Source organism: Nestor notabilis, unplaced genomic scaffold (genome assembly GCF_000696875.1).
Source record: "Nestor notabilis isolate BGI_N333 unplaced genomic scaffold, ASM69687v1 scaffold4316, whole genome shotgun sequence".
Taxonomy (NCBI): domain Eukaryota; kingdom Metazoa; phylum Chordata; class Aves; order Psittaciformes; family Psittacidae; genus Nestor; species Nestor notabilis.
The window spans coordinates 59,140-67,134 of record NW_009932203.1 but is presented as its reverse complement, the minus strand read 5'-3'; positions in this window follow the sequence as shown (position 1 = coordinate 67,134).

Below are 7,995 nucleotides of genomic sequence, written 5' to 3'. Positions count from 1 at the left end.
GACTCTGCATAATGAAAATGAAACACTCAAAACATGAGTCTTCGACAACCAGTGTATTTTGGAAAGTGATTTTATTACGTGCAAATTATCTATAACGAGGCTTTCTATTACTTGGAACTAGCTTATGAAAATTTGAGCAGAAGAATTTCATCCTCTGTATTGCTTATGCACATTTGCCAACGCTACAAGAAAAAAAATCTCTGTATCTGGTCCCTATTTACCTTATTTGATTAGTCATCTTATTTGTATTTTAAAGTGTTATTTATTTGGCTAGACTGCTTCTGATATCTCAAAACTATCTTCTCAGAATGGAGGTGTAAACTCAAGTGTTTGTGCAGGAACAGTGCTGTTACACCGTGCAGCTTTGTGCAGGCACTTTGCTTTAGAGAAAGACTGTCCTCTTCTGTGAAAAATCAGGATTGCTGCAATGTGTTTGGTATACGACCAGGCACATTTTTTAAAATGTATCTTTCTTTGTTTTGCTGACTGCTGGTGAAATTTGCCAAAAATGATATTTTTCTCTCTCTTTAAATTGATGGAAAATAAATTTAGATAAACTTTGGTATTACTCTCATTATTTCCATCTTTGTCTTAACTTCCTTTGAACAACCCATCTGTACTGACTAATCCTCTGTACAAATATTACTTATGGTCCCTGCTATGTGATTACAGATCCATTGCTCTTCAGACATGCAAAACAAGCACTATAACAAACTTGTGTCCGAATTGTTTCTCTACTTGAAAATATAACAAGGTAGTATGTTTGGGTAGCTGATAGCTACAGAGCTGCTGGCACAATTCCCACACATATTTTACCATTAGATAAGTCTGTGACTGGTAATGGTTGTGTTGAGATAAGGTAAGTAATGTTTCACTTAGTCATCTAGAAGTACTCCTCTGTGTTGAATGTTTGCACGAGGTGTTAAAACAAAGCAAATTTTTATGACGCCTCTCATATATATGACTTAATGTCTAATATTAAGCATAAAAGATCTTCAGTCTATTATGAAGCTCCATGTATATTCATAAATGAATATGAATGGAAAAAGAAGGTATGAACCTTGAGAAAGCTATAATCTACATAGTACGCATTCAATAAGTAGTTGTGAGAGACCGTGAAGTTGGCAGCTGTGACAATTCTTTAGGATATACTGTCTTTGTAATACCTGGTGCTTTTTCTTGATAAGTAGTCTCTCTCAGGGTTATGGTTGTCTTTCTAGCTTTTTGTTTGTTTTTATTCTGCTCTTCCATTAAATTAATTTGTAATTTCAATAGCTCTGAATGATGTGTTGTGAATATTGAATAGCTTTGATAATGTGATTTGATTATGGCAATATATTAAGGGGGACAAGGCATGTTTTATGCATAGCATTGTATAAATGTTGATTTCCAGGAGAATATATTTGAAGGATGCTAATTGTCTCAACACCTGAAACTTATCCCTTCTGAAGGAAATTCATCCTGTGCACATACATACTATATTTATACATATTTATATTCAGTATATTATTAAATTCTTCATATTACAAGTAGTTTTAAGCAAAAACATATTTTAAAGTTTGCCTTTATGTGTTTTAGTATCATAACCAGCTTGCAAAATAATAAACTATTTCTGGTTGGTGGTCAGTACTGCAGTTCTGCAATCAAGTACCCTAGGGTGGCATAATGTATTATTTTGAGGAATCTGCTTTTTATCAGTATTTTACTTAATTCATGGAGACCTTTCTGGTCCTTTTCTGCCTTGTGTGATCTTTTTGCACATCCTACATCTTACATAAAATTTGGAGTCAGTGTGTCTGAAAAATATTACATACTGAAACACTTCCATCTCCCAGCTGAGATCACTTTTATTTGATGTGGACTGTATTCTGTGTTTGTGTCAGAAACTGAATTTTAACACAAAGTAGAAACTCTTTCTCAAATTTGTTTGCAAAGTTACTTAAGATGTGAACATCTTTAGTAGAATACATTTATTAACATTACCTACCTCTTGTGTGTGTTGGTTATAGCAGGAAGCAGAAATGAGCAAGGCAAAATACAGGAAAGAATTAATGTCTCATAGGATCATATGTATGAGTATAGAAACTGAATTGAATAAAACAGAGTATTTTCTAGTTAGCAAATACAACACACTGTAATGAAGAAAAAAAAAACCCCTTTGCAGTGAATGCACTCTTTTTGGGTCTGGATGGAGTTGAGCAGCATAAATATAATTTACGACTGCTGAATTGACCAATAGAGTTTTGATTTGTGTTGAAAAATTACTTGTTTATCAGAGAGGTTTATTTGAAGGTGAAGTATTAGCACAGGGTACTAGATGGTGTCAGTTTCAGGTATTCCCCTAACTTCTGTTTTATTCACTTTCTGTGAGTATATTGGTCTTGAAGAGATACATTTTGTCAGCTCTGAACTCTAAAAATTATTTCACAGATTGAATCTCTGTGATTCACTTTACCTGAATCACTTTTAGATACTGAGCAACTGCTTAGAGACTGTGTCCGAACTAACAAACAGGTGTATGTATTTTCTAATCAAAACCAGAAATTTTACTGGCTTTTGAAAATGTATCATGTTTATCATTACAGTGCCCTGTCCTGGGGACAGTACAGGTTCATGATCCAGGAAGAATTCTCTCTATTTACATTTTAGGAAAGGGGCATAGAGAAGCTGAAAATGCAACTCAGTTAAAGAGTGTGACAGACTACTATGTCTGAAAGGGATTCCTATGTGGACAGAACGATGGTTTTTGCATGTGTGCTCTGAAATTGGGACCATCAGGGATGCAAATTTGTATTTAGTCCTGAAGATGATGAAGATGTAAATATTGAAGGGTGGAGGGGATCAGAAGTAATTAAATCATTTGAATAGGAGAAAAGTTTAAATTTGATCAGTTGGCAACCCCTGAACACAGCGCTGTGCAGGATTGATAAGCATGTTTGCCACAACCCTGTTAGTCTGTGCACTAATACTTCCTATTAAAACCAAAGTAAAAGGGAAGGAAGGAGGGGGAGGGAAATAAATTCTGATTGACTTATGTGAAATTTAGATTAAAAATAAGAAATGCAAGGGGGAACCAAGTGAGGGAATATACTGAGATGTAAATGGCAAGTGTCCAATCTGTAGCAAAGACATTTCTATTGCTTCATTGAGGAGCTTACATTTCTGTCTAGAGGAAATATTTTACTGCTTTCTTGTTGTTTCAGACAAGAGGTGGGAAGGGATTCAAAAGAATTATCATACCTTCTGTGCTTTTGAGGCTTAACATGGCATTGTTTTGCCTTTGTCATCAGTTGCAATTTATTCTGTCTGTTCAACAGTGGCGGTTTAATATTTCTCTGCTTTTCAGGAAACTGTGGAAAGCTGACTTCCAGTCTTACTCAAATAAAAGAACTTGTGTTAAACTGCTTGCAAGAGTGTAGTGGTTACAATTTCCTGCATAAGTGTGCTGGATGTTATTGCAACCCAAGCTAAAAGAGAAATTTGGTAGTAGAAGGGAGGTGGAGGGTATTTGGTCATTTTATTTAACTTTTCGACAGTCAATATAAGATTTAGAAGGAGACTTTATAGTCAGGAGAGAGAAAGAAAACACATTAGTTGGCTATTTACTGGTGAAGACCTGCATATCTCAAAGGAAACATCTAGTAATTCTTTATCCTTAATGCCTTAAAATATTTGTAAAGTGCTAGTGAAGATCTTTATGGTTTGGTATTTACAGGTTTGTACTGCTAAAAAAATAATAAATAGTATATGTTTGTAGCAGAGCCATTTGAATTACTATTCCTTGGGAGGGGACAGAATATGGTCACACTTAAGAGTACACAGTTTTCATATTGTTCACTGGAACAGCCAGCATTTCAGCATTTTCCCTTTCCTGTACAAGGGCTGTATATTCTAACAACTAAGTCTTGATCTGTGTGCAACTTTCAGCTTTCACCTCACCTATATTTATTCTTTTTCCTCTTTTGCTATGAGCTTTCTTTTCCTTTCCTTTCTTTGAGTCTTTGAGAACTAGCAGTTGTGAGGAAAGAACAGGCAAACAGCCGGTATAACTCTTATTTAAGCTACTGATAAGAAGTGGGCTATATCACTGAGAAGATTAGCTCTCTTTCTTCCTTTATTTAGAGCCTTTTTAAGCAGCCTCCATTCTGGTAGTCCATTTTCCAGAGCCTTCCACCCACCTCACCACTCTTCTTCTCCTCCTCCTTCTTTTTTTTTTCCCCCTTCCTGTTTTAGAAACAGCCAGTTAAAGTTTTGCTAGTATAGTTTTGCTATTTAAGAGGTGAAAAATTGTGGTGTTACTGTGATAGCAATGCTAACCTTAGCCTTAAAGTATGATGTGGAAAGAATAGTTCTTTTGGCAAAATCTATTTCCATATTTTTCCACATTAAGACCAAGAGTGCCTGTAAGGTCACTGCCAGCACCCTTACTTTTGAGGCTTCCCTATGCCACTTCTTTTGGGAATCAGGTGTGGAGCTGGACAGAAATGAATACTAAGATCAGCAGAAATTATATAAATATGAATGTATTTTTTTACAGAACTGGACGCAAAGCTAGCATTCCAACTGTATCCTATTTACATGATAATGTGACTTGATTTTCATCCATGGTAAAAGATGATTTGCAAAACCAGTTGGAACTTGCAGACAACAGCCCTCTTTGCAGGCGCCATGGGAAGAAAGAGGTTGTGTTCATAAGAAATGAAGCACAAACATCTTTCTTTCAACCACAAGGACTCCTGTAACCTTTTGGTGACACATCTTGGCCCCAACTTTATGTACTGTCTTCATCATCTGAAACTGTACTGTCTCTCTGAAACAGTATATTGAAATGACAACTTGATTTCTCAATGAAGGAAAAAATGTGTAGGTAAAAGGGATAAGGATGTTCTCCTCTGAGTGAATAATAAATTATTTTTTTAATCCTCCTAAATGATGAAAACAAGCCTGACTGTAACAGAGTTCAACAGTTTGAGATACACTGCTAGCAATGCTGTCCCCCTCCCCAGATTGGATACCCCCAAAAGCTTGACTAGCAACTTGCTTACTAGAAAGCTTGAAATTGCATATACAAGTACTGTCTGTTCTGTGCCTAACCATTCTTTCAAATTCAGGAAGCTTTATTTCTGTATATATGTATTTGTGTGCATTGATTAACTTCTGAGACTCAAAATACTTCAGATAGTTAATCTGGGCAGCGGTCAGTCTATAGTGATTTGTCACAGAGTTATTCTGGAATTTTGTATTTATAGGTAATTGCATGATTTTCTCTTTTTAAGGTGAATTTTTCCTTTATTTTTTAACATTCTGAGGAATGCTATCCTTAAAATTATGATTTTGATACATGTATCTGGATAAAAGTATTTTTTGCAAGTCTTCACCACCTTCAGCTCTAAGTGTCTTCAGAAAGCACATTTGTACTTCTGGTGGCCAACTTGCCAACAACTTTTCCAGCAAGCCTGGCACAGCTAGAATCGAATTTGCTGGCAGATACCAGAAGGCTGTTTTATTGGTAGCCTTCTCACGGTGGTGAAGCATTTTCAGTTTGTGGATACTGGAGGATGGCTACACAAAGGAAGTCTTTAGTTCACAAGGGTTCTTCTCTGTGCTTTTCTTGTGCTTTGTTGTGCTTGTCTCTGTACTGTTTAAGCTGAGAAATAAATGAAAGCTTGTCTCCAGGCTCTTGCTGTATGAGTATCTAGCTGTGCATTTTACTGGCTGCCATTTCAAGCTACTGCACTGCTCCTTTTTAGAATGTTGAGTGAGGAAAGATGCTATTTTCTGTCCAAAATATCCAGTTTAAATATTTTATCCCAGGTGATGCAGTTGTATCAGACAGTCACCAGAGTGACTTAAACTCTCTTCACTCCACTGACCATTGACTCAAATATTAATACTTGAAATACAAACATTAGCTGGCTGATTATCAGAGCACTGAGGAAAGTTATGAGGAAAATAGGTCTTGTGATGCAATTGTGGTTTTTTGGGATGCTGATTTTGATGATTCCTGCCAACTAACAATTGTAAACTCTTCCTAGGTTCTCATAAACCTTATTTCTCATAACCCTATTCAGTGTCTTATATTTTAAAGTTGTCCTCAGAACGTCTTTCTGGGGTATGCAAGTGTAATATCTGTTTTACTGAGAGATTAAGTGGTTTGTTCAAGGTTGTACAAGGAATCTGTGGCAGAACTGTAGATGGAACCAAAACCCATGAAGCCTTAGCCCACGTGTTGCCCATAAAAGGCAGAAATTTGTGATGGGATATTAAAACATGCGTATTCATTCCTGGGGCAATGGGAATTTCCTGAAAGACTGTGGAGCCATAAAATCTCAGCAGATCACCTTTCCTGAGGTGGCATGGAAAAAAATAATGGAAACCATTACTATCCCTTACGGAAGAGCTAACTGCCTTACAAATACTGTGCTCATCCGCAGGGTATCACCTGCCATGGAAACTTATTAAAAGCTTAATGCATGCTACACTGGAATCTCTACCAAGCAAAGAAGTTACCTCTGTTCATTGTGGCTTAGCAGGGTTATGTCATGATGAGCTCTTTTGGCAAAGCAACAATGAAAAATACTTAGTATCTTGGTGATTGCTTTCCAAATAGTTTGGACCTATACGTTCATTGTTATTAAAGCAAGAAGTGTTCGGGACTGTAGGCTGTGAACCTGCAAAAATGAATGTGGAGGTGTTACTTAACAATAAAGATGGTTTTGTTTTTATCAAAAAATAAACAAAAAAAGTGATAAATGGCACTTAACAAAAGTGTTCCAGTTTAAGGAAACTGCATTTCCCTAAGCAGGGTAGGATTTAGAATAACCCTCAAAAGCTCTGCTGTTTTAGAAATAGATCTGTCTCTGTAGGTATGTTATGAATAAGTATCTAAAATGTGACCAGTCTACAATATACCTAGAAAATTATTCTGCTAACTAGTTGTGTTTTGGGTTTTGTTTTTTTTTTTTTGTTTGGTTGGTTTTTTAAATTGCTGGGAATAGTATTATTTTACATCCTGTAGAGATGATTTGCTTTTATCTATTCAGTCATGTTTTATTACACAGAACTGAGAATTGAAGCAGGAAATGTAGGTCATCTGAACCTTTTGAGAAATGTGCCTTAGGCACGGGGAGCTATGAACATTGTCATTCTCATACGGTCACTGGTTGATTTATTGCTGGTTTTTTGAACTATAACATAGGTGAACTGGCAGTTACTTCTGAAGTTAACGTTATGCTGGTGTCCACTGCATTTACTATTGTCAGGTGCTAGGATAATAAAATTTATTTTAAACTTCTTGCATATTCAGAATTGGGTTGTACTAAGAATGTACTGACATCACATGTTCACAAGCATAAGAAGGGTTATGGGTAGCCTGTAGAAGGCTCTGCAGTATTATAAGAGAAACATCGAAGTATAATGACATTACTGATGTGGAGGTTTAGATTTAGTGGGTTTTTTTCCCCCCTGTACCTGTGTTTTCGCTTGGTGTTTAAGCTGAGGTGACTCATTTATAACTTCATTTTCCAAAAATCATGTGGAAGCTGAATAATGTTGTTCAAGTCTGAATCAAGACTGGAATGCAGAGTTTGGGATGACACCATTTAGTCATTTTTTCCTGTTACCATGTTATTTTCTCCATATTTACTACTTGAGTTTATGGATGTACTTACTATTCCTGTTGATTACTGTTTATTACTGTAAGACTCACTCCCTAAAATTATAACCCTCCACTTATTTTTGTTTTCAGTACAAAATTGTGTTTAAAGACTTGAATTTCTTTAAATTGAGTTATTTTTCAACAGAAAACATTAAATTGCTTCTTTTTTTTACTCTTAAGTAATCAAAAATCTTTGATGCTTTCATGTTTTTGCAGTAATTTTTCTGTTTTTACTGTTACATTTTGTTGATATTTAGTATCTAGAAGCACCATATAGCAATCCATGACTAAGTTCTAGGCCTTGAAAAGACTGAGGTAGTGATATCCTTTAAATCTGT